This window comes from Bubalus kerabau, unplaced genomic scaffold (genome assembly GCF_029407905.1).
Source record: "Bubalus kerabau isolate K-KA32 ecotype Philippines breed swamp buffalo unplaced genomic scaffold, PCC_UOA_SB_1v2 scaffold_54, whole genome shotgun sequence".
NCBI lineage: Eukaryota > Metazoa > Chordata > Mammalia > Artiodactyla > Bovidae > Bubalus > Bubalus kerabau.
The window spans coordinates 1,102,922-1,127,582 of record NW_026577908.1 but is presented as its reverse complement, the minus strand read 5'-3'; the positions used below and the strand labels follow the sequence as shown (position 1 = coordinate 1,127,582).

The 24,661-nt window shown below is 57.0% G+C and overlaps 7 pseudogenes; all 7 read left to right on the top strand.

The window, feature by feature from the left end:
* Positions 1-2,541: 2,541 nt before the first annotated feature.
* LOC129640980 (uncharacterized) lies at positions 2,542-2,661 on the top strand (annotated as a pseudogene).
* Positions 2,662-6,097: 3,436 nt separating this feature from the next.
* LOC129640979 (uncharacterized) lies at positions 6,098-6,217 on the top strand (annotated as a pseudogene).
* Positions 6,218-9,665: 3,448 nt separating this feature from the next.
* LOC129640976 (uncharacterized) lies at positions 9,666-9,785 on the top strand (annotated as a pseudogene).
* A 3,436-nt stretch (positions 9,786-13,221) lies between these two features.
* LOC129640967 (uncharacterized) lies at positions 13,222-13,341 on the top strand (annotated as a pseudogene).
* A 3,436-nt stretch (positions 13,342-16,777) lies between these two features.
* On the top strand, positions 16,778-16,897 carry LOC129640956 (uncharacterized; annotated as a pseudogene).
* A 3,437-nt stretch (positions 16,898-20,334) lies between these two features.
* LOC129640945 (uncharacterized) lies at positions 20,335-20,454 on the top strand (annotated as a pseudogene).
* A 3,445-nt stretch (positions 20,455-23,899) lies between these two features.
* Positions 23,900-24,019, top strand: LOC129640934 (uncharacterized; annotated as a pseudogene).
* Positions 24,020-24,661: the final 642 nt, after the last annotated feature.

Below are 24,661 nucleotides of genomic sequence, written 5' to 3'. Positions count from 1 at the left end.
CACATCCCTTCATGCTTGTTCCCCACGTTAGTCTCTGATGTCTTTTAACTGGAATGCCCTCTGCACTCTTTGGCTTCCATCCCATAGGGCATTTTTCATTTCTTGAATGTTCTAAGTTTCCCTGGTCGCATAGCCTTCCAAGATGCTATTTTCCCTGCCTGAAATTCTTCCTGCATCTTAACCCTGGTTTACGTAGGTTCAACCTATGGACCTCAACTCAATTGTTACTCTGAAAAGCCTTCCCTGACACCCAGGTTTTGGTGAGACAAGAGGCCCCTCGATAAGTTCTCAAAGGATCTGCCTGTGATGTATCATTAGATTCGTCTCAGTGAAAGCAGGAACTCTGTGTCTGCTTCTCTCCGCCTTCTAGTTCCAGAAACTTATTACATGCCTCCCAGCTCATCGTAGGTGCTCAGGATTTACTTAGTGTGTGAAAGACAGAAAAGTTCTTGGAAGCGTCAAGGTGTCACTTGGCTTGGCACTTTTGATCTCTTTGTATATTTGGCGATTCAATTCTTTATTTCCTGGGTTGACGTGTACACTATAATCAAGGCACAATCTAAGGCACTAAGACATATCCATAAATATAGGTTCTTGCTTTCAAGGAACTCGTACAGCAGATTTCTACAATTTAGGTTCTTGCTTTCAAGGAACTCGTACAGCAGATTTCTACAATTTAGGGCTTTTCAAATGCTCTACAAGAACGTGAACGTTGAGTATGATCCATTTTCACTTCAAAGAAAGATATTTTGATTTCCATAGAAAAGGTGGAGACCTTGCAACCTTTAGTCCAATACTTATACCTTGACCATTTCAAGCAAGTCTTGTGGTTCCTTCTGGAGGAGTGTGGCTCTTGCAGAAATGTGAAGATCTTCCATCGTCCTCAGACTTTGGTGTCATTTGCAATCATAAAGAAAGCTTCCAGATATAGGTTCCAGACCACCACCACACACAGTCAGTAGCCAAAGGAGTGGATTCCAGGAATATGCGTTGTTAACCAGCATCACCGTTGATATTTCTGCTGCACACTCAATGCAGTAGCAAGGGCCTGGATTGTCCACTGGGTCTCATGTGGAATGGAAAGAAGGGCTTCCCCCCCCCTCCCAAACAGCCACCCCACTCTTGACAGCCTTGTGACTAGAAACGGGCCCCAAAACAAGAATCAGACAAACCAGATAAGCCCAGATGGTAGTCCATGAGATGAAGGAACTAAGCAGCTGGTTGGGATGGCGCCAAGGGGAAAGGTTGCTCTTTTTGTCTCCCGCTCTACTCCTTTCTTCCTGGACGCCTTAGGGCTTCATCATGGAGATTTGAAATAAAGTTCACCAAAGTCATATGTGTTGAATCAAGATTTTGCATTTCACCATCTCTCAAAAACGAAGAGTGCTTAACCTGCACAGGTTTCTTTCAAAAAAGTCAATTGCTTTTCAGTTCTGGGGTTTCTCTCTTGCCTTGTTCAAGTAGCCTTAAGAGTAAAAATCAACGAAAACTAAAGAAAGATTCCAAGATACCAACAAAGGACACCTTCTGTTTCTTCAATCATCTTTCCACTTAGTAGCACACGAGCTCTTTTCTTTGTATTTTGCCTAGGGAATTCGCAATGTGCTGGTTCAGATGGCAAGGCATCCGCCCGCAGGAGACTCGGGTTTGATCCCTGGGTCGGGAAGATCCCCTGGAGAAGGTAATGGCAACCCACTCCAGTATTCTCGCCTGGGAAATGCCACGGACAGAGGAGCCTGATGGGCCGCACTCCATGGGTCCTATAAGAGTTGGGCTCAACCCAGCAACTACGAACAGAAGTATTTCCAAAGACCACACTCGTGTGTGTGTGTGTGTGTGTGTGTGTGTGTGTCTGTCTGTCTGTCTGTCTGTGTGCCTGCCTGTGGTTCGTCTGCTCTCTCAGGAAGGTCGGGTGCTTGGCAGGCGGCTTGGGGACAAGGGGGGCGCCTCGGTAGGGCAAAGGGGCGGGGCTGAGGCGCTCCGGTCGACCGCGCCTCTGTGGCTCCCGGTGGGTTTGGGCAGCGGGCAGGTGCCGGGCAAGTTGGGCGCTCAAGATTCGCTGCGCCTAGGCCCGCAGGAGGTTCAGAGGCCCCCGGGCCGCGGGGATCGGGAGGCGGCGGGCCCCGAAGACCGACACCTCCGGGGTCGCGCGGCCCTGAGCAGCGAAGGGGATGGGGGGGGAGGCCCCGCTCAGCCAGCGCGGCCGGGTCTGGAGTGGCCGGGGGTGGGAGGGCGCCGAGACCTCCGCACCCCTCAGCCCACCCCCCAGGCCCCGCGCGCACGCACGCACGCCCTCCCGGTCACTGGGGGGTCCTGGAAGCCCATCGGGCCCCCGGGCCGGCCAGGCGGTTGCTGGTCTGGTGTTGGCGGTGTTCGGGGGCCGGGCCGGCGTTAGCAGGCTGGAGTGCGGTCGCGGGTCGTGCGGCTCAAGTACAGCACGGCCCCCCGAGGAGAGGGGCGGCCCGTTGGCCCGACCTGCAGGTCAGAGCGAAAGGGAGGCGAAGCGCAAGGCTCTTAGGGCGCCCCGCGGCGGCCGCGTCCGTCTCCGGCCCTACCGGCCTGAAGGCGCCCGATCTCGTCTGATCTCGGAAGCTAAGCAGGGTCGGGCCTGTTTAGTATCTTGGATGGGAGACCACCTGGGAATTCCGGGTGCTGGAGGCTTTTTTGCCTACCAGAAGAGGTCCTTTAGCCCCCGCCCCGCGTCCCAATTCTTGGACCCACACCCCCCTCGCCCCCCCGCCACCCCCGCAGCCCCAGCCCCTCCCGGGGCGGGGGGAGTGAGTGGGTGGCCGGGGCCCCGACTCCCGCTGCAGACCTGGGTTGCCTCCCCGCGGCCCGCGAGCCCCTCCGCATTCGCATTCGGCTTTCAGGAAACCAGACGACCGGCCGTCCCGTCTCCCTCTGGGGCTCCTTTGGCTTGCCTCAGGCAATCCCGGGGCTTGCACCGACTCCAGCCAGAGCCCCAGCCCCCGCCCCACCCCCAGCCTCGCAGGCGATCGCGCATGCGCATGCGAGCGCGCGCATAGATCGATGTGCCCAAACAGGGGCATCTGGCTTGTTGGCTTGGACTGGGGGTGGATCTATGCCTGGGAGTGGGACTGCTGAACCATAGGCTACTTCTACGTTTAGTTCCTTCGCGAACCTCCATACTCTTTTCCATCCCGGCTGTACCAACTCCCATTCCTACTCAGCGTGGAGGAGAGTTCCCTTTGCTCCACAGCTTCTCCAGCATCTGCTATGGACAGACATTGCAATGAGGCCCAGTCGGACTCGGGCGAAGTGGTCCCTCCTTGGCGTTTGGAGTTGAGTCTCTCCAATCATTAGTGACGTGGAGCAAGATGACCGTTTGGAAATGCAGATGCAATTCTGTCACCATCCTGCTCCAACGGCTCTTGTATTTTCCCATCATATTGAAGATACGACCAATTCCCTTCATGCCTGCTCCTCACGTTCTTCTCGGATGTCTTTTCCCTGGAATGCCCTCTGCACTCTTTGGCTTCCATCCCATAGGGCATTTTCATTTCTTGAACGTCCTAAGGTTCCCTGGTCACGTAGACTTCCAGGATGCTGTTTTCCCTGCCTGAAATTCTTCCTGCATCTCAACCCTGGTTTACGTAGGTTCAACCTATGGACCTCAACGCAATGGTTACTCTGAAAAGCCTTCCCTGACACCCAGGTTTTGGTGAGGGTAGAGGCCCCTCGACAAGTTCTCAAAGGATCTGCCTGTGATGTATCATTAGATTCGTCTCAGTGAAAGCAGGAACTCTGTGTCTGCTTCTCTCCGCCTTCTAGTTCCAGAAACTTATTACATGCCTCCCAGCTCATCGTAGGTGCTCAGGATTTACTTAGCGTGTGAAAGACAGAAAAGTTCTTGGAAGCCTCAAGGTGTCACTTGGCTCGGCACTTTTGATCTCTTTGTATATTTGGCGATTCCATTCTTTCCTTTCCTGGGTTCATGTGTACGCTATATTCAAGGCACAATCTAAGGCATTAAGACATATCCATCAGTATGGGTTCTTGCTTTCAAGGAACTCGTACAGCAGATTTCTACAGTTTAGGGCTTTTCAAATGCTCTAGAAGAATGTGAACGTTCAGTGTGATCCATTTTCATTTCCAAGAAAGATCGTTTGACTTCCATAGCAAAGGTGGAGACCTTCCGACGTGTAGTCCAATACTTAGACCTTGACCATGTCAGGCAAGTCTTGCGGTTCCTTCTGGAGGTGTGTGGCTCTTGCAGAAACGTGAAGATCTTCCATCGTCCTCGGACTTTGGTGTCATTTGCAATCATCAAGAAAGCTTCCAGGTATAGGTTCCAGACCACCACCGCACACACTCAGTAGCCAACGGAGTGGATTCCAGGAATATGCGTTGTTAACCAGCATCACCGTTGATATTGTTGCTGCACGCTCTATGCAGTGGCCAGGGCCTGGATTGTCCACTGGGTCTCATGTGGAATGGAAAGAAGGGCTTCCCCCACCCCCCACCCCACCCCCCACTCTTGACAGCCTTGTGACTAGAAACGGGCCCCGAAACAAGAATCAGACAAACCAGATAAGCCCAGATGGTAGTCCATGAGATGAAGGAACTAAGCAGCTGGTGGGGATGGCGCCAAGGGGAAAGGTTGCTCTTTTTGTCTCCCGCTCTACTCCTTTCTTCCTGGACGCCTTAGGGGTTCATCATGGAGATTTGAAATAAAGTTCACCAAAGTCATATGTGTTGAATCAAGATTTTGCGTTTCACCATCTCTCAAAAACGAAGAGTGCTTAACCTGCACAGGTTTCTTTCAAAAAAGTCAATTGCTTTTCAGTTCTGGGGTTTCTCTCTTGCCTTGTTCAAGTAGCCTTAAGAGTAAAAATCAACGAAAACTAAAGAAAGATTCAAAGATACCAACAAAGGACACCTTCTGTTTCTTCAATCATCTTTCCACTTAGTAGCACACGAGCCCTTTTCTTTGTATTTTGCCTAGGGAATTCGCAATGTGCTGGTTCAGATGGCAAGGCATCCGCCCGCAGGAGACTCGGGTTTGATCCCTGGGTCGGGAAGATCCCCTGGAGAAGGAAATGGCAACCCACTCCAGTATTCTCGCCTGGGAAATGCCACGGACAGAGGAGCCTGATGGGCCGCACTCCATGGGGCCTATAAAAGTTGGGCTCAACCCAGCAACTACGAACAGAAGAATTTCCAAAGACCACACTCGTGTGTGTGTGTGTGTGTGTGTGTGTGTGTGTGTATCTCCCTCTCACCGTCTTGGAGTCTGTCTCGGAAGCTTCATGGATTTCTGCCTCTGTCTCTCCCGACAGCCATCCGCCGGGCCTTTGGTCTGGCCCCGGCCTCTCCCAGGTGCTATGGCTCTGGCTGAGGAGCTCGCGCAGGCCAGCTGTCTCCCATGGCGTGGGTGCGTGCGAGTGTGTGTGTCTGTCTGTGTGCCTGCCTGTGGTTCGTCTGCTCTCTCAGGAAGGTCGGGTGCTTGGCGGGCGGCGTGGGGACAAGGGGGGCGCCTCGGTAGGGCAAAGGGGCGGGGCTGAGGCGCTCCGGTCGACCGCGCCTCCGTGGCTCCCGGTGGGTTTGGGCAGCGGGCAGGTGCCGGGCAAGTTGGGCGCTCAAGATTCGCTGCGCCTAGGCCCGCAGGAGGTTCAGAGGCCCCCGGGCCGCGGGGATCGGGAGGCGGCGGGCCCCTAAGACCGACACCTCCGGGGTCGCGCGGCCCTGAGCAGCGAAGGGGATGGGGGGGGAGGCCCCGCTCAGCCAGCGCGGCCGGGTCTGGAGTGGCCGGGGGTGGGAGGGCGCCGAGACCTCCGCACCCCTCAGCCCACCCCCCAGGCCCCGCGCGCGCGCACGCACGCACGCCCTCCCGGTCACTGGGGGGTCCTGGAAGCCCATCGGGCCCCCGGGCCCGGCCAGGCGGTTGCTGGTCTGGTGTTGGCGGTGTTCGGGGGCCGGGCCGGCGTCAGCAGGCTGGAGTGCGGTCGCGGGTCGTGCGGCTCAAGTACAGCACGGCCCCCCGAGGAGAGGGGCGGCCCGTTGGCCCGACCTGCAGGTCAGAGCGAAAGGGAGGCGAAGCGCAAGGCTCTTAGGGCGCCCCGCGGCGGCCGCGTCCGTCTCCGGCCCTACCGGCCTGAAGGCGCCCGATCTCGTCTGATCTCGGAAGCTAAGCAGGGTCGGGCCTGTTTAGTATCTTGGATGGGAGACCACCTGGGAATTCCGGGTGCTGGAGGCTTTTTTGCCTACCAGAAGAGGTCCTTTAGCCCCCGCCCCGCGTCCCAATTCTTGGACCCACACCCCCCTCGCCCCCCCGCCACCCCCGCAGCCCCAGCCCCTCCCGGGGCGGGGGGAGTGAGTGGGTGGCCGGGGCCCCGACTCCCGCTGCAGACCTGGGTTGCCTCCCCGCGGCCCGCGAGCCCCTCCGCATTCGCATTCGGCTTTCAGGAAACCAGACGACCGGCCGTCCCGTCTCCCTCTGGGGCTCCTTTGGCTTGCCTCAGGCAATCCCGGGGCTTGCACCGACTCCAGCCAGAGCCCCAGCCCCCGCCCCACCCCCAGCCTCGCAGGCGATCGCGCATGCGCATGCGAGCGCGCGCACAGATCGATGTGCCCAAACAGGGGCATCTGGCTTGTTGGCTTGGACTGGGGGTGGATCTATGCCTGGGAGTGGGACTGCTGAACCATAGGCTACTTCTACGTTTAGTTCCTTCGCGAACCTCCATACTCTTTTCCATCCCGGCTGTACCAACTCCCATTCCTACTCAGCGTGGAGGAGAGTTCCCTTTGCTCCACAGCTTCTCCAGCATCTGCTATGGACAGACATTGCAATGAGGCCCAGTCGGACTCGGGCGAAGTGGTCCCTCCTTGGCGTTTGGAGTTGAGTCTCTCCAATCATTAGTGACGTGGAGCAAGATGACCGTTTGGAAATGCAGATGCAATTCTGTCACCATCCCGCTCCAACGGCTCTTGTATTTTCCCATCATATTGAAGATACGACCAATTCCCTTCATGCCTGCTCCTCACGTTCTTCTCGGATGTCTTTTCCCTGGAATGCCCTCTGCACTCTTTGGCTTCCATCCCATAGGGCATTTTCATTTCTTGAACGTCCTAAGGTTCCCTGGTCACGTAGACTTCCAGGATGCTGTTTTCCCTGCCTGAAATTCTTCCTGCATCTCAACCCTGGTTTACGTAGGTTCAACCTATGGACCTCAACGCAATGGTTACTCTGAAAAGCCTTCCCTGACACCCAGGTTTTGGTGAGGGTAGAGGCCCCTCGACAAGTTCTCAAAGGATCTGCCTGTGATGTATCATTAGATTCGTCTCAGTGAAAGCAGGAACTCTGTGTCTGCTTCTCTCCGCCTTCTAGTTCCAGAAACTTATTACATGCCTCCCAGCTCATCGTAGGTGCTCAGGAGTTACTTAGCGTGTGAAAGACAGAAAAGTTCTTGGAAGCCTCAAGGTGTCACTTGGCTCGGCACTTTTGATCTCTTTGTATATTTGGCGATTCCATTCTTTCCTTTCCTGGGTTCATGTGTACGCTATATTCAAGGCACAATCTAAGGCATTAAGACATATCCATCAGTATGGGTTCTTGCTTTCAAGGAACTCGTACAGCAGATTTCTACAGTTTAGGGCTTTTCAAATGCTCTAGAAGAATGTGAACGTTCAGTGTGATCCATTTTCATTTCCAAGAAAGATCGTTTGACTTCCATAGCAAAGGTGGAGACCTTCCGACGTGTAGTCCAATACTTAGACCTTGACCATGTCAGGCAAGTCTTGCGGTTCCTTCTGGAGGTGTGTGGCTCTTGCAGAAACGTGAAGATCTTCCATCGTCCTCGGACTTTGGTGTCATTTGCAATCATCAAGAAAGCTTCCAGGTATAGGTTCCAGACCACCACCGCACACACTCAGTAGCCAACGGAGTGGATTCCAGGAATATGCGTTGTTAACCAGCATCACCGTTGATATTGTTGCTGCACGCTCTATGCAGTGGCCAGGGCCTGGATTGTCCACTGGGTCTCATGTGGAATGGAAAGAAGGGCTTCCCCCACCCCCCACCCCACCCCCCACTCTTGACAGCCTTGTGACTAGAAACGGGCCCCGAAACAAGAATCAGACAAACCAGATAAGCCCAGATGGTAGTCCATGAGATGAAGGAACTAAGCAGCTGGTTGGGATGGCGCCAAGGGGAAAGGTTGCTCTTTTTGTCTCCCGCTCTACTCCTTTCTTCCTGGACGCCTTAGGGGTTCATCATGGAGATTTGAAATAAAGTTCACCAAAGTCATATGTGTTGAATCAAGATTTTGCGTTTCACCATCTCTCAAAAACGAAGAGTGCTTAACCTGCACAGGTTTCTTTCAAAAAAGTCAATTGCTTTTCAGTTCTGGGGTTTCTCTCTTGCCTTGTTCAAGTAGCCTTAAGAGTAAAAATCAACGAAAACTAAAGAAAGATTCAAAGATACCAACAAAGGACACCTTCTGTTTCTTCAATCATCTTTCCACTTAGTAGCACACGAGCCCTTTTCTTTGTATTTTGCCTAGGGAATTCGCAATGTGCTGGTTCAGATGGCAAGGCATCCGCCCGCAGGAGACTCGGGTTTGATCCCTGGGTCGGGAAGATCCCCTGGAGAAGGAAATGGCAACCCACTCCAGTATTCTCGCCTGGGAAATGCCACGGACAGAGGAGCCTGATGGGCCGCACTCCATGGGGCCTATAAAAGTTGGGCTCAACCCAGCAACTACGAACAGAAGAATTTCCAAAGACCACACTCGTGTGTGTGTGTGTGTGTGTGTGTGTGTGTGTGTGTGTGTGTGTGTATCTCCCTCTCACCGTCTTGGAGTCTGTCTCGGAAGCTTCATGGATTTCTGCCTCTGTCTCTCCCGACAGCCATCCGCCGGGCCTTTGGTCTGGCCCCGGCCTCTCCCAGGTGCTATGGCTCTGGCTGAGGAGCTCGCGCAGGCCAGCTGTCTCCCATGGCGTGGGTGCGTGCGAGTGTGTGTGTCTGTCTGTGTGCCTGCCTGTGGTTCGTCTGCTCTCTCAGGAAGGTCGGGTGCTTGGCGGGCGGCGTGGGGACAAGGGGGGCGCCTCGGTAGGGCAAAGGGGCGGGGCTGAGGCGCTCCGGTCGACCGCGCCTCCGTGGCTCCCGGTGGGTTTGGGCAGCGGGCAGGTGCCGGGCAAGTTGGGCGCTCAAGATTCGCTGCGCCTAGGCCCGCAGGAGGTTCAGAGGCCCCCGGGCCGCGGGGATCGGGAGGCGGCGGGCCCCTAAGACCGACACCTCCGGGGTCGCGCGGCCCTGAGCAGCGAAGGGGATGGGGGGGGAGGCCCCGCTCAGCCAGCGCGGCCGGGTCTGGAGTGGCCGGGGGTGGGAGGGCGCCGAGACCTCCGCACCCCTCAGCCCACCCCCCAGGCCCCGCGCGCGCGCACGCACGCACGCCCTCCCGGTCACTGGGGGGTCCTGGAAGCCCATCGGGCCCCCGGGCCCGGCCAGGCGGTTGCTGGTCTGGTGTTGGCGGTGTTCGGGGGCCGGGCCGGCGTCAGCAGGCTGGAGTGCGGTCGCGGGTCGTGCGGCTCAAGTACAGCACGGCCCCCCGAGGAGAGGGGCGGCCCGTTGGCCCGACCTGCAGGTCAGAGCGAAAGGGAGGCGAAGCGCAAGGCTCTTAGGGCGCCCCGCGGCGGCCGCGTCCGTCTCCGGCCCTACCGGCCTGAAGGCGCCCGATCTCGTCTGATCTCGGAAGCTAAGCAGGGTCGGGCCTGTTTAGTATCTTGGATGGGAGACCACCTGGGAATTCCGGGTGCTGGAGGCTTTTTTGCCTACCAGAAGAGGTCCTTTAGCCCCCGCCCCGCGTCCCAATTCTTGGACCCACACCCCCCTCGCCCCCCCGCCACCCCCGCAGCCCCAGCCCCTCCCGGGGCGGGGGGAGTGAGTGGGTGGCCGGGGCCCCGACTCCCGCTGCAGACCTGGGTTGCCTCCCCGCGGCCCGCGAGCCCCTCCGCATTCGCATTCGGCTTTCAGGAAACCAGACGACCGGCCGTCCCGTCTCCCTCTGGGGCTCCTTTGGCTTGCCTCAGGCAATCCCGGGGCTTGCACCGACTCCAGCCAGAGCCCCAGCCCCCGCCCCACCCCCAGCCTCGCAGGCGATCGCGCATGCGCATGCGAGCGCGCGCACAGATCGATGTGCCCAAACAGGGGCATCTGGCTTGTTGGCTTGGACTGGGGGTGGATCTATGCCTGGGAGTGGGACTGCTGAACCATAGGCTACTTCTACGTTTAGTTCCTTCGAGAACCTCCATACTCTTTTCCATCCCGGCTGTACCAACTCCCATTCCTACTCAGCGTGGAGGAGAGTTCCCTTTGCTCCACAGCTTCTCCAGCATCTGCTATGGACAGACATTGCAATGAGGCCCAGTCGGACTCGGGCGAAGTGGTCCCTCCTTGGCGTTTGGAGTTGAGTCTCTCCAATCATTAGTGACGTGGAGCAAGATGACCGTTTGGAAATGCAGATGCAATTCTGTCACCATCCCGCTCCAACGGCTCTTGTATTTTCCCATCATATTGAAGATACGACCAATTCCCTTCATGCCTGCTCCTCACGTTCTTCTCGGATGTCTTTTCCCTGGAATGCCCTCTGCACTCTTTGGCTTCCATCCCATAGGGCATTTTCATTTCTTGAACGTCCTAAGGTTCCCTGGTCACGTAGACTTCCAGGATGCTGTTTTCCCTGCCTGAAATTCTTCCTGCATCTCAACCCTGGTTTACGTAGGTTCAACCTATGGACCTCAACGCAATGGTTACTCTGAAAAGCCTTCCCTGACACCCAGGTTTTGGTGAGGGTAGAGGCCCCTCGACAAGTTCTCAAAGGATCTGCCTGTGATGTATCATTAGATTCGTCTCAGTGAAAGCAGGAACTCTGTGTCTGCTTCTCTCCGCCTTCTAGTTCCAGAAACTTATTACATGCCTCCCAGCTCATCGTAGGTGCTCAGGATTTACTTAGCGTGTGAAAGACAGAAAAGTTCTTGGAAGCCTCAAGGTGTCACTTGGCTCGGCACTTTTGATCTCTTTGTATATTTGGCGATTCCATTCTTTCCTTTCCTGGGTTCATGTGTACGCTATATTCAAGGCACAATCTAAGGCATTAAGACATATCCATCAGTATGGGTTCTTGCTTTCAAGGAACTCGTACAGCAGATTTCTACAGTTTAGGGCTTTTCAAATGCTCTAGAAGAATGTGAACGTTCAGTGTGATCCATTTTCATTTCCAAGAAAGATCGTTTGACTTCCATAGCAAAGGTGGAGACCTTCCGACGTGTAGTCCAATACTTAGACCTTGACCATGTCAGGCAAGTCTTGCGGTTCCTTCTGGAGGTGTGTGGCTCTTGCAGAAACGTGAAGATCTTCCATCGTCCTCGGACTTTGGTGTCATTTGCAATCATCAAGAAAGCTTCCAGGTATAGGTTCCAGACCACCACCGCACACACTCAGTAGCCAACGGAGTGGATTCCAGGAATATGCGTTGTTAACCAGCATCACCGTTGATATTGTTGCTGCACGCTCTATGCAGTGGCCAGGGCCTGGATTGTCCACTGGGTCTCATGTGGAATGGAAAGAAGGGCTTCCCCCACCCCCCACCCCACCCCCCACTCTTGACAGCCTTGTGACTAGAAACGGGCCCCGAAACAAGAATCAGACAAACCAGATAAGCCCAGATGGTAGTCCATGAGATGAAGGAACTAAGCAGCTGGTTGGGATGGCACCAAGGGGAAAGGTTGCTCTTTTTGTCTCCCGCTCTACTCCTTTCTTCCTGGACGCCTTAGGGGTTCATCATGGAGATTTGAAATAAAGTTCACCAAAGTCATATGTGTTGAATCAAGATTTTGCGTTTCACCATCTCTCAAAAACGAAGAGTGCTTAACCTGCACAGGTTTCTTTCAAAAAAGTCAATTGCTTTTCAGTTCTGGGGTTTCTCTCTTGCCTTGTTCAAGTAGCCTTAAGAGTAAAAATCAACGAAAACTAAAGAAAGATTCAAAGATACCAACAAAGGACACCTTCTGTTTCTTCAATCATCTTTCCACTTAGTAGCACACGAGCCCTTTTCTTTGTATTTTGCCTAGGGAATTCGCAATGTGCTGGTTCAGATGGCAAGGCATCCGCCCGCAGGAGACTCGGGTTTGATCCCTGGGTCGGGAAGATCCCCTGGAGAAGGAAATGGCAACCCACTCCAGTATTCTCGCCTGGGAAATGCCACGGACAGAGGAGCCTGATGGGCCGCACTCCATGGGGCCTATAAAAGTTGGGCTCAACCCAGCAACTACGAACAGAAGAATTTCCAAAGACCACACTCGTGTGTGTGTGTGTGTGTGTGTGTGTGTGTGTGTATCTCCCTCTCACCGTCTTGGAGTCTGTCTCGGAAGCTTCATGGATTTCTGCCTCTGTCTCTCCCGACAGCCATCCGCCGGGCCTTTGGTCTGGCCCCGGCCTCTCCCAGGTGCTATGGCTCTGGCTGAGGAGCTCGCGCAGGCCAGCTGTCTCCCATGGCGTGGGTGCGTGCGAGTGTGTGTGTCTGTCTGTGTGCCTGCCTGTGGTTCGTCTGCTCTCTCAGGAAGGTCGGGTGCTTGGCGGGCGGCGTGGGGACAAGGGGGGCGCCTCGGTAGGGCAAAGGGGCGGGGCTGAGGCGCTCCGGTCGACCGCGCCTCCGTGGCTCCCGGTGGGTTTGGGCAGCGGGCAGGTGCCGGGCAAGTTGGGCGCTCAAGATTCGCTGCGCCTAGGCCCGCAGGAGGTTCAGAGGCCCCCGGGCCGCGGGGATCGGGAGGCGGCGGGCCCCTAAGACCGACACCTCCGGGGTCGCGCGGCCCTGAGCAGCGAAGGGGATGGGGGGGGAGGCCCCGCTCAGCCAGCGCGGCCGGGTCTGGAGTGGCCGGGGGTGGGAGGGCGCCGAGACCTCCGCACCCCTCAGCCCACCCCCCAGGCCCCGCGCGCGCGCACGCACGCACGCCCTCCCGGTCACTGGGGGGTCCTGGAAGCCCATCGGGCCCCCGGGCCCGGCCAGGCGGTTGCTGGTCTGGTGTTGGCGGTGTTCGGGGGCCGGGCCGGCGTCAGCAGGCTGGAGTGCGGTCGCGGGTCGTGCGGCTCAAGTACAGCACGGCCCCCCGAGGAGAGGGGCGGCCCGTTGGCCCGACCTGCAGGTCAGAGCGAAAGGGAGGCGAAGCGCAAGGCTCTTAGGGCGCCCCGCGGCGGCCGCGTCCGTCTCCGGCCCTACCGGCCTGAAGGCGCCCGATCTCGTCTGATCTCGGAAGCTAAGCAGGGTCGGGCCTGTTTAGTATCTTGGATGGGAGACCACCTGGGAATTCCGGGTGCTGGAGGCTTTTTTGCCTACCAGAAGAGGTCCTTTAGCCCCCGCCCCGCGTCCCAATTCTTGGACCCACACCCCCCTCGCCCCCCCGCCACCCCCGCAGCCCCAGCCCCTCCCGGGGCGGGGGGAGTGAGTGGGTGGCCGGGGCCCCGACTCCCGCTGCAGACCTGGGTTGCCTCCCCGCGGCCCGCGAGCCCCTCCGCATTCGCATTCGGCTTTCAGGAAACCAGACGACCGGCCGTCCCGTCTCCCTCTGGGGCTCCTTTGGCTTGCCTCAGGCAATCCCGGGGCTTGCACCGACTCCAGCCAGAGCCCCAGCCCCCGCCCCACCCCCAGCCTCGCAGGCGATCGCGCATGCGCATGCGAGCGCGCGCACAGATCGATGTGCCCAAACAGGGGCATCTGGCTTGTTGGCTTGGACTGGGGGTGGATCTATGCCTGGGAGTGGGACTGCTGAACCATAGGCTACTTCTACGTTTAGTTCCTTCGCGAACCTCCATACTCTTTTCCATCCCGGCTGTACCAACTCCCATTCCTACTCAGCGTGGAGGAGAGTTCCCTTTGCTCCACAGCTTCTCCAGCATCTGCTATGGACAGACATTGCAATGAGGCCCAGTCGGACTCGGGCGAAGTGGTCCCTCCTTGGCGTTTGGAGTTGAGTCTCTCCAATCATTAGTGACGTGGAGCAAGATGACCGTTTGGAAATGCAGATGCAATTCTGTCACCATCCCGCTCCAACGGCTCTTGTATTTTCCCATCATATTGAAGATACGACCAATTCCCTTCATGCCTGCTCCTCACGTTCTTCTCGGATGTCTTTTCCCTGGAATGCCCTCTGCACTCTTTGGCTTCCATCCCATAGGGCATTTTCATTTCTTGAACGTCCTAAGGTTCCCTGGTCACGTAGACTTCCAGGATGCTGTTTTCCCTGCCTGAAATTCTTCCTGCATCTCAACCCTGGTTTACGTAGGTTCAACCTATGGACCTCAACGCAATGGTTACTCTGAAAAGCCTTCCCTGACACCCAGGTTTTGGTGAGGGTAGAGGCCCCTCGACAAGTTCTCAAAGGATCTGCCTGTGATGTATCATTAGATTCGTCTCAGTGAAAGCAGGAACTCTGTGTCTGCTTCTCTCCGCCTTCTAGTTCCAGAAACTTATTACATGCCTCCCAGCTCATCGTAGGTGCTCAGGAGTTACTTAGCGTGTGAAAGACAGAAAAGTTCTTGGAAGCCTCAAGGTGTCACTTGGCTCGGCACTTTTGATCTCTTTGTATATTTGGCGATTCCATTCTTTCCTTTCCTGGGTTCATGTGTACGCTATATTCAAGGCACAATCTAAGGCATTAAGACATATCCATCAGTATGGGTTCTTGCTTTCAAGGAACTCGTACAGCAGATTTCTACAGTTTAGGGCTTTTCAAATGCTCTAGAAGAATGTGAACGTTCAGTGTGATCCATTTTCATTTCCAAGAAAGATCGTTTGACTTCCATAGCAAAGGTGGAGACCTTCCGACGTGTAGTCCAATACTTAGACCTTGACCATGTCAGGCAAGTCTTGCGGTTCCTTCTGGAGGTGTGTGGCTCTTGCAGAAACGTGAAGATCTTCCATCGTCCTCGGACTTTGGTGTCATTTGCAATCATCAAGAAAGCTTCCAGGTATAGGTTCCAGACCACCACCGCACACACTCAGTAGCCAACGGAGTGGATTCCAGGAATATGCGTTGTTAACCAGCATCACCGTTGATATTGTTGCTGCACGCTCTATGCAGTGGCCAGGGCCTGGATTGTCCACTGGGTCTCATGTGGAATGGAAAGAAGGGCTTCCCCCACCCCCCACCCCACCCCCCACTCTTGACAGCCTTGTGACTAGAAACGGGCCCCGAAACAAGAATCAGACAAACCAGATAAGCCCAGATGGTAGTCCATGAGATGAAGGAACTAAGCAGCTGGTTGGGATGGCGCCAAGGGGAAAGGTTGCTCTTTTTGTCTCCCGCTCTACTCCTTTCTTCCTGGACGCCTTAGGGGTTCATCATGGAGATTTGAAATAAAGTTCACCAAAGTCATATGTGTTGAATCAAGATTTTGCGTTTCACCATCTCTCAAAAACGAAGAGTGCTTAACCTGCACAGGTTTCTTTCAAAAAAGTCAATTGCTTTTCAGTTCTGGGGTTTCTCTCTTGCCTTGTTCAAGTAGCCTTAAGAGTAAAAATCAACGAAAACTAAAGAAAGATTCAAAGATACCAACAAAGGACACCTTCTGTTTCTTCAATCATCTTTCCACTTAGTAGCACACGAGCCCTTTTCTTTGTATTTTGCCTAGGGAATTCGCAATGTGCTGGTTCAGATGGCAAGGCATCCGCCCGCAGGAGACTCGGGTTTGATCCCTGGGTCGGGAAGATCCCCTGGAGAAGGAAATGGCAACCCACTCCAGTATTCTCGCCTGGGAAATGCCACGGACAGAGGAGCCTGATGGGCCGCACTCCATGGGGCCTATAAAAGTTGGGCTCAACCCAGCAACTACGAACAGAAGAATTTCCAAAGACCACACTCGTGTGTGTGTGTGTGTGTGTGTGTGTGTGTGTGTATCTCCCTCTCACCGTCTTGGAGTCTGTCTCGGAAGCTTCATGGATTTCTGCCTCTGTCTCTCCCGACAGCCATCCGCCGGGCCTTTGGTCTGGCCCCGGCCTCTCCCAGGTGCTATGGCTCTGGCTGAGGAGCTCGCGCAGGCCAGCTGTCTCCCATGGCGTGGGTGCGTGCGAGTGTGTGTGTCTGTCTGTGTGCCTGCCTGTGGTTCGTCTGCTCTCTCAGGAAGGTCGGGTGCTTGGCGGGCGGCGTGGGGACAAGGGGGGCGCCTCGGTAGGGCAAAGGGGCGGGGCTGAGGCGCTCCGGTCGACCGCGCCTCCGTGGCTCCCGGTGGGTTTGGGCAGCGGGCAGGTGCCGGGCAAGTTGGGCGCTCAAGATTCGCTGCGCCTAGGCCCGCAGGAGGTTCAGAGGCCCCCGGGCCGCGGGGATCGGGAGGCGGCGGGCCCCGAAGACCGACACCTCCGGGGTCGCGCGGCCCTGAGCAGCGAAGGGGATGGGGGGGGAGGCCCCGCTCAGCCAGCGCGGCCGGGTCTGGAGTGGCCGGGGGTGGGAGGGCGCCGAGACCTCCGCACCCCTCAGCCCACCCCCCAGGCCCCGCGCGCGCGCACGCACGCACGCCCTCCCGGTCACTGGGGGGTCCTGGAAGCCCATCGGGCCCCCGGGCCCGGCCAGGCGGTTGCTGGTCTGGTGTTGGCGGTGTTCGGGGGCCGGGCCGGCGTCAGCAGGCTGGAGTGCGGTCGCGGGTCGTGCGGCTCAAGTACAGCACGGCCCCCCGAGGAGAGGGCCGGCCCGTTGGCCCGACCTGCAGGTCAGAGCGAAAGGGAGGCGAAGCGCAAGGCTCTTAGGGCGCCCCGCGGCGGCCGCGTCCGTCTCCGGCCCTACCGGCCTGAAGGCGCCCGATCTCGTCTGATCTCGGAAGCTAAGCAGGGTCGGGCCTGTTTAGTATCTTGGATGGGAGACCACCTGGGAATTCCGGGTGCTGGAGGCTTTTTTGCCTACCAGAAGAGGTCCTTTAGCCCCCGCCCCGCGTCCCAATTCTTGGACCCACACCCCCCTCGCCCCCCCGCCACCCCCGCAGCCCCAGCCCCTCCCGGGGCGGGGGGAGTGAGTGGGTGGCCGGGGCCCCGACTCCCGCTGCAGACCTGGGTTGCCTCCCCGCGGCCCGCGAGCCCCTCCGCATTCGCATTCGGCTTTCAGGAAACCAGACGACCGGCCGTCCGGTCTCCCTCTGGGGCTCCTTTGGCTTGCCTCAGGCAATCCCGGGGCTTGCACCGACTCCAGCCAGAGCCCCAGCCCCCGCCCCACCCCCAGCCTCGCAGGCGATCGCGCATGCGCATGCGAGCGCGCGCACAGATCGATGTGCCCAAACAGGGGCATCTGGCTTGTTGGCTTGGACTGGGGGTGGATCTATGCCTGGGAGTGGGACTGCTGAACCATAGGCTACTTCTACGTTTAGTTCCTTCGCGAACCTCCATACTCTTTTTCCATCCCGGCTGTACCAACTCCCATTCCTACTCAGCGTGGAGGAGAGTTCCCTTTGCTCCACAGCTTCTCCAGCATCTGCTATGGACAGACATTGCAATGAGGCCCAGTCGGACTCGGGCGAAGTGGTCCCTCCTTGGCGTTTGGAGTTGAGTCTCTCCAATCATTAGTGACGTGGAGCAAGATGACCGTTTGGAAATGCAGATGCAATTCTGTCACCATCCTGCTCCAACGGCTCTTGTATTTTCCCATCATATTGAAGATACGACCAATTCCCTTCATGCCTGCTCCTCACGTTCTTCTCGGATGTCTTTTCCCTGGAATGCCCTCTGCACTCTTTGGCTTCCATCCCATAGGGCATTTTCATTTCTTGAACGTCCTAAGGTTCCCTGGTCACGTAGACTTCCAGGATGCTGTTTTCCCTGCCTGAAATTCTTCCTGCATCTCAACCCTGGTTTACGTAGGTTCAACCTATGGACCTCAACGCAATGGTTACTCTGAAAAGCCTTCCCTGACACCCAGGTTTTGGTGAGGGTAGAGGCCCCTCGACAAGTTCTCAAAGGATCTGCCTGTGATGTATCATTAGATTCGTCTCAGTGAAAGCAGGAACTCTGTGTCTGCTTCTCTCCGCCTTCTAGTTCCAGAAACTTATTACATGCCTCCCAGCTCATCGTAGGTGCTCAGGAGTTACTTAGCGTGTGAAAGACAGAAAAGTTCTTGGAAGCCTCAAGGTGTCACTTGGCTCGGCACTTTTGATCTCTTTGTATATTTGGCGATTCCATTCTTTCCTTTCCTGGGTTCATGTGTACGCTATATTCAAGGCACAATCTAAGGCATTAAGACATATCCATCAGTATGGGTTCTTGCTTTCAAGGAACTCGTACAGCAGATTTCTACAGTTTAGGGCTTTTCAAATGCTCTAGAAGAATGTGAACGTTCAGTGTGATCCATTTTCATTTCCAAGAAAGATCGTTTGACTTCCATAGCAAAGGTGGAGACCTTCCGACGTGTAGTCCAATACTTAGACCTTGACCATGTCAGGCAAGTCTTGCGGTTCCTTCTGGAGGTGTGTGGCTCTTGCAGAAACGTGAAGATCTTCCATCGTCCTCGGACTTTGGTGTCATTTGCAATCATCAAGAAAGCTTCCAGGTATAGGTTCCAGACCACCACCGCACACACTCAGTAGCCAACGGAGTGGATTCCAGGAATATGCGTTGTTAACCAGCATCACCGTTGATATTGTTGCTGCACGCTCTATGCAGTGGCCAGGGCCTGGATTGTCCACTGGGTCTCATGTGGAATGGAAAGAAGGGCTTCCCCCACCCCCCACCCCACCCCCCACTCTTGACAGCCTTGTGACTAGAAACGGGCCCCGAAACAAGAATCAGACAAACCAGATAAGCCCAGATGGTAGTCCATGAGATGAAGGAACTAAGCAGCTGGTTGGGATGGCGCCAAGGGGAAAGGTTGCTCTTTTTGTCTCCCGCTCTACTCCTTTCTTCCTGGACGCCTTAGGGGTTCATCATGGAGATTTGAAATAAAGTTCACCAAAGTCATATGTGTTGAATCAAGATTTTGCGTTTCACCATCTCTCAAAAACGAAGAGTGCTTAACCTGCACAGGTTTCTTTCAAAAAAGTCAATTGCTTTTCAGTTCTGGGGTTTCTCTCTTGCCTTGTTCAAGTAGCCTTAAGAGTAAAAATCAACGAAAACTAAAGAAAGATTCAAAGATACCAACAAAGGACACCTTCTGTTTCTTCAATCATCTTTCCACTTAGTAGCACACGAGCCCTTTTCTTTGTATTTTGCCTAGGGAATTCGCAATGTGCTGGTTCAGATGGCAAGGCATCCGCCCGCAGGAGACTCGGGTTTGATCCCTGGGTCGGGAAGATCCCCTGGAGAAGGAAATGGCAACCCACTCCAGTATTCTCGCCTGGGAAATGCCACGGACAGAGGAGCCTGATGGGCCGCACTCCATGGGGCCTATAAAAGTTGGGCTCAACCCAGCAACTACGAACAGAAGAATTTCCAAAGACCACACTCGTGTGTGTGTGTGTGTGTGTGTGTGTGTGTGTGTATCTCCCTCTCACCGTCTTGGAGTCTGTCTCGGAAGCTTCATGGATTTCTGCCTCTGTCTCTCCCGACAGCCATCCGCCGGGCCTTTGGTCTGGCCCCGGCCTCTCCCAGGTGCTATGGCTCTGGCTGAGGAGCTCGCGCAGGCCAGCTGTCTCCCATGGCGTGGGTGCGTGCGAGTGTGTGTGTCTGTCTGTGTGCCTGCCTGTGGTTCGTCTGCTCTCTCAGGAAGGTCGGGTGCTTGGCGGGCGGCGTGGGGACAAGGGGGGCGCCTCGGTAGGGCAAAGGGGCGGGGCTGAGGCGCTCCGGTCGACCGCGCCTCCGTGGCTCCCGGTGGGTTTGGGCAGCGGGCAGGTGCCGGGCAAGTTGGGCGCTCAAGATTCGCTGCGCCTAGGCCCGCAGGAGGTTCAGAGGCCCCCGGGCCGCGGGGATCGGGAGGCGGCGGGCCCCGAAGACCGACACCTCCGGGGTCGCGCGGCCCTGAGCAGCGAAGGGGATGGGGGGGGAGGCCCCGCTCAGCCAGCGCGGCCGGGTCTGGAGTGGCCGGGGGTGGGAGGGCGCCGAGACCTCCGCACCCCTCAGCCCACCCCCCAGGCCCCGCGCGCGCGCACGCACGCACGCCCTCCCGGTCACTGGGGGGTCCTGGAAGCCCATCGGGCCCCCGGGCCCGGCCAGGCGGTTGCTGGTCTGGTGTTGGCGGTGTTCGGGGGCCGGGCCGGCGTCAGCAGGCTGGAGTGCGGTCGCGGGTCGTGCGGCTCAAGTACAGCACGGCCCCCCGAGGAGAGGGCCGGCCCGTTGGCCCGACCTGCAGGTCAGAGCGAAAGGGAGGCGAAGCGCAAGGCTCTTAGGGCGCCCCGCGGCGGCCGCGTCCGTCTCCGGCCCTACCGGCCTGAAGGCGCCCGATCTCGTCTGATCTCGGAAGCTAAGCAGGGTCGGGCCTGTTTAGTATCTTGGATGGGAGACCACCTGGGAATTCCGGGTGCTGGAGGCTTTTTTGCCTACCAGAAGAGGTCCTTTAGCCCCCGCCCCGCGTCCCAATTCTTGGACCCACACCCCCCTCGCCCCCCCGCCACCCCCGCAGCCCCAGCCCCTCCCGGGGCGGGGGGAGTGAGTGGGTGGCCGGGGCCCCGACTCCCGCTGCAGACCTGGGTTGCCTCCCCGCGGCCCGCGAGCCCCTCCGCATTCGCATTCGGCTTTCAGGAAACCAGACGACCGGCCGTCCGGTCTCCCTCTGGGGCTCCTTTGGCTTGCCTCAGGCAATCCCGGGGCTTGCACCGACTCCAGCCAGAGCCCCAGCCCCCGCCCCACCCCCAGCCTCGCAGGCGATCGCGCATGCGCATGCGAGCGCGCGCACAGATCGATGTGCCCAAACAGGGGCATCTGGCTTGTTGGCTTGGACTGGGGGTGGATCTATGCCTGGGAGTGGGACTGCTGAACCATAGGCTACTTCTACGTTTAGTTCCTTCGCGAACCTCCATACTCTTTTTCCATCCCGGCTGTACCAACTCCCATTCCTACTCAGCGTGGAGGAGAGTTCCCTTTGCTCCACAGCTTCTCCAGCATCTGCTATGGACAGACATTGCAATGAGGCCCAGTCGGACTCGGGCGAAGTGGTCCCTCCTTGGCGTTTGGAGTTGAGTCTCTCCAATCATTAGTGACGTGGAGCAAGATGACCGTTTGGAAATGCAGATGCAATTCTGTCACCATCCTGCTCCAACGGCTCTTGTATTTTCCCATCATATTGAAGATACGACCAATTCCCTTCATGCCTGCTCCTCACGTTCTTCTCGGATGTCTTTTCCCTGGAATGCCCTCTGCACTCTTTGGCTTCCATCCCATAGGGCATTTTCATTTCTTGAACGTCCTAAGGTTCCCTGGTCACGTAGACTTCCAGGATGCTGTTTTCCCTGCCTGAAATTCTTCCTGCATCTCAACCCTGGTTTACGTAGGTTCAACCTATGGACCTCAACGCAATGGTTACTCTGAAAAGCCTTCCCTGACACCCAGGTTTTGGTGAGGGTAGAGGCCCCTCGACAAGTTCTCAAAGGATCTGCCTGTGATGTATCATTAGATTCGTCTCAGTGAAAGCAGGAACTCTGTGTCTGCTTCTCTCCGCCTTCTAGTTCCAGAAACTTATTACATGCCTCCCAGCTCATCGTAGGTGCTCAGGAGTTACTTAGCGTGTGAAAGACAGAAAAGTTCTTGGAAGCCTCAAGGTGTCACTTGGCTCGGCACTTTTGATCTCTTTGTATATTTGGCGATTCCATTCTTTCCTTTCCTGGGTTCATGTGTACGCTATATTCAAGGCACAATCTAAGGCATTAAGACATATCCATCAGTATGGGTTCTTGCTTTCAAGGAACTCGTACAGCAGATTTCTACAGTTTAGGGCTTTTCAAATGCTCTAGAAGAATGTGAACGTTCAGTGTGATCCATTTTCATTTCCAAGAAAGATCGTTTGACTTCCATAGCAAAGGTGGAGACCTTCCGACGTGTAGTCCAATACTTAGACCTTGACCATGTCAGGCAAGTCTTGCGGTTCCTTCTGGAGGTGTGTGGCTCTTGCAGAAACGTGAAGATCTTCCATCGTCCTCGGACTTTGGTGTCATTTGCAATCATCAAGAAAGCTTCCAGGTATAGGTTCCAGACCACCACCGCACACACTCAGTAGCCAACGGAGTGGATTCCAGGAATATGCGTTGTTAACCAGCATCACCGTTGATATTGTTGCTGCACGCTCTATGCAGTGGCCAGGGCCTGGATTGTCCACTGGGTCTCATGTGGAATGGAAAGAAGGGCTTCCCCCACCCCCCACCCCACCCCCCACTCTTGACAGCCTTGTGACTAGAAACGGGCCCCGAAACAAGAATCAGACAAACCAGATAAGCCCAGATGGTAGTCCATGAGATGAAGGAACTAAGCAGCTGGTTGGGATGGCGCCAAGGGGAAAGGTTGCTCTTTTTGTCTCCCGCTCTACTCCTTTCTTCCTGGACGCCTTAGGGGTTCATCATGGAGATTTGAAATAAAGTTCACCAAAGTCATATGTGTTGAATCAAGATTTTGCGTTTCACCATCTCTCAAAAACGAAGAGTGCTTAACCTGCACAGGTTTCTTTCAAAAAAGTCAATTGCTTTTCAGTTCTGGGGTTTCTCTCTTGCCTTGTTCAAGTAGCCTTAAGAGTAAAAATCAACGAAAACTAAAGAAAGATTCAAAGATACCAACAAAGGACACCTTCTGTTTCTTCAATCATCTTTCCACTTAGTAGCACACGAGCCCTTTTCTTTGTATTTTGCCTAGGGAATTCGCAATGTGCTGGTTCAGATGGCAAGGCATCCGCCCGCAGGAGACTCGGGTTTGATCCCTGGGTCGGGAAGATCCCCTGGAGAAGGAAATGGCAACCCACTCCAGTATTCTCGCCTGGGAAATGCCACGGACAGAGGAGCCTGATGGGCCGCACTCCATGGGGCCTATAAAAGTTGGGCTCAACCCAGCAACTACGAACAGAAGAATTTCCAAAGACCACACTCGTGTGTGTGTGTGTGTGTGTGTGTGTGTGTGTGTGTGTGTGTATCTCCCTCTCACCGTCTTGGAGTCTGTCTCGGAAGCTTCATGGATTTCTGCCTCTGTCTCTCCCGACAGCCATCCGCCGGGCCTTTGGTCTGGCCCCGGCCTCTCCCAGGTGCTATGGCTCTGGCTGAGGAGCTCGCGCAGGCCAGCTGTCTCCCATGGCGTGGGTGCGTGCGAGTGTGTGTGTCTGTCTGTGTGCCTGCCTGTGGTTCGTCTGCTCTCTCAGGAAGGTCGGGTGCTTGGCGGGCGGCGTGGGGACAAGGGGGGCGCCTCGGTAGGGCAAAGGGGCGGGGCTGAGGCGCTCCGGTCGACCGCGCCTCCGTGGCTCCCGGTGGGTTTGGGCAGCGGGCAGGTGCCGGGCAAGTTGGGCGCTCAAGATTCGCTGCGCCTAGGCCCGCAGGAGGTTCAGAGGCCCCCGGGCCGCGGGGATCGGGAGGCGGCGGGCCCCTAAGACCGACACCTCCGGGGTCGCGCGGCCCTGAGCAGCGAAGGGGATGGGGGGGGAGGCCCCGCTCAGCCAGCGCGGCCGGGTCTGGAGTGGCCGGGGGTGGGAGGGCGCCGAGACCTCCGCACCCCTCAGCCCACCCCCCAGGCCCCGCGCGCGCGCACGCACGCACGCCCTCCCGGTCACTGGGGGGTCCTGGAAGCCCATCGGGCCCCCGGGCCCGGCCAGGCGGTTGCTGGTCTGGTGTTGGCGGTGTTCGGGGGCCGGGCCGGCGTCAGCAGGCTGGAGTGCGGTCGCGGGTCGTGCGGCTCAAGTACAGCACGGCCCCCCGAGGAGAGGGCCGGCCCGTTGGCCCGACCTGCAGGTCAGAGCGAAAGGGAGGCGAAGCGCAAGGCTCTTAGGGCGCCCCGCGGCGGCCGCGTCCGTCTCCGGCCCTACCGGCCTGAAGGCGCCCGATCTCGTCTGATCTCGGAAGCTAAGCAGGGTCGGGCCTGTTTAGTATCTTGGATGGGAGACCACCTGGGAATTCCGGGTGCTGGAGGCTTTTTTGCCTACCAGAAGAGGTCCTTTAGCCCCCGCCCCGCGTCCCAATTCTTGGACCCACACCCCCCTCGCCCCCCCGCCACCCCCGCAGCCCCAGCCCCTCCCGGGGCGGGGGGAGTGAGTGGGTGGCCGGGGCCCCGACTCCCGCTGCAGACCTGGGTTGCCTCCCCGCGGCCCGCGAGCCCCTCCGCATTCGCATTCGGCTTTCAGGAAACCAGACGACCGGCCGTCCCGTCTCCCTCTGGGGCTCCTTTGGCTTGCCTCAGGCAATCCCGGGGCTTGCACCGACTCCAGCCAGAGCCCCAGCCCCCGCCCCACCCCCAGCCTCGCAGGCGATCGCGCATGCGCATGCGAGCGCGCGCACAGATCGATGTGCCCAAACAGGGGCATCTGGCTTGTTGGCTTGGACTGGGGGTGGATCTATGCCTGGGAGTGGGACTGCTGAACCATAGGCTACTTCTACGTTTAGTTCCTTCGCGAACCTCCATACTCTTTTTCCATCCCGGCTGTACCAACTCCCATTCCTACTCAGCGTGGAGGAGAGTTCCCTTTGCTCCACAGCTTCTCCAGCATCTGCTATGGACAGACATTGCAATGAGGCCCAGTCGGACTCGGGCGAAGTGGTCCCTCCTTGGCGTTTGGA